Below are 1558 nucleotides of genomic sequence, written 5' to 3'. Positions count from 1 at the left end.
GTTTCAAGTCACTCACAAAGCATTGCGATATGACGGCCCGGTGCTGTCACTGCTGTCAACAGAAAGAAGAGGCGTGAGTGGTTGGTGGATGCTCTACTCTGGTGGGGTTTGCTCCTTCTTTCCTGTCAAACATCTATCTTCCTTATCTCCCCTACTTCTTTTTTTGTGATTGTTGCTCTCTTGTAACACCTCTAATCTTCGGCACTTATATGACCGTATTGTGTTGCAAGTGCCGTAATACACTTACTACAAAAAACAAACAAAAAAAAACCAAAAAAAGAAAGTGAGTCGCGTCTTCTCATTGTGTGTTACAAGAACGCGAGTGATGCTATCTCTACGGTGTACCGTTTTCGACTCTGTCACCCCTGGAGTTTTATTTTAAAAGACCTATCCAGTTTTGAATGAAATTGAGTTATCCATTCCACTTTATAGTTAAGAGGGGGAAAAAAAACTAAATACACAATTTCTGTCTTAGTCTTTGTCTAGTATATATCTTACTAAATAAGTTGGGAAAGCGTTTTGAAGGTGTTAAAAGCAAGTGGGTGGTGAGAGACAAAGATGTTTGTTTGTTGCTTTTTTTCCCCTTCTTTTTTTGCTCTTCTGAACATTTTAGGAAACTGGATACTCTGTCTTTTAAGACCGTCGGGTAAACATTATATGCAACATTCGATTTTGCGTCCTGGAGATTAGAATAATTCGAATGCACATTGCTTTATATCGCACACTCTACAACATGTGGTTGAATTAAATTAATTGTAAGAACATGTCAACCTACCTACTAAATTCTCATGACCATTGAGCACCTTATGATGGCTTAAGAAGTCATTCAAATAATTTTCCACACATGTCAGAATTCGTGAATATAATATACTGGCACGGCATGGCTGTAATTTTTTTTTTTTTTTAAATAAGGAATGTTAACTGCGCTCTAAATGTCTAATAATGTTTTTTAATGTACTGTACTTTGGTATGATGTCATGTTTCATTGACCAGCATGTATGGTTGCATAATCATGTGTTTCTGGAATTTAAAGTCCATGTTACTTCCGATACTTTGGCCATTTCTCTATCTGTAGTGTAACAGTAAGACTATTTGCCTGGAACACCAAAAGCGCGAGTTCAATTCCCGTTTCCTGGTGAAGATTATTCTTTCAAGATTCTTGGACTTTGTGCATTGAAGTTTCCCATATATTCTTTCTAGATTGTTTCTGTCAGCTGGTGTCCTTAATGACTCTTCCCTTGTGAAATATTTGGCCAACAATCAGCTTGAAAAAGAGGTTATATAGCAGACTGGCAAGTGGTCACTCTGTCGAGCGAGCTTATTATTATTGGGTTGTTGACCGATTTGAATTCTTTTTGGTTCCTGTGCCTGTTTTGGTTTGCCTTTCTTCCTTCCTCTGCCCTTGTACTTAACCATGCCTATTTCTCTTTCCCCATGTGCCCAAATTCGCCCCCACCCCCACATACACGCACTTTGGTGGGTTACACTTGTGTACTTTCCCTCTGTTGTTTCTGCCTGTCTGTCTCACTCTTCCTGAGCACTCTCTGCCTTGTCTTTG

General features: G+C 39.0%; 1 protein-coding gene across 1 annotated transcript in view; it reads left to right on the top strand.

The window, feature by feature from the left end:
- The window catches only part of LOC101863429 (serine-rich adhesin for platelets), an 83633-nt gene that overhangs the window by 75121 nt on the left and 6954 nt on the right, over positions 1-1558 (top strand). The gene's annotated exons all lie outside the window — the stretch shown is intronic.

The sequence above is a fragment of the Aplysia californica genome, unplaced genomic scaffold, assembly GCF_000002075.1.
Source record: "Aplysia californica isolate F4 #8 unplaced genomic scaffold, AplCal3.0 scaffold00146, whole genome shotgun sequence".
Classification (NCBI taxonomy): domain Eukaryota; kingdom Metazoa; phylum Mollusca; class Gastropoda; order Aplysiida; family Aplysiidae; genus Aplysia; species Aplysia californica.
Note: the sequence above shows the minus strand (reverse complement) of the source record. Positions and strands in the feature narration are given on the sequence as shown.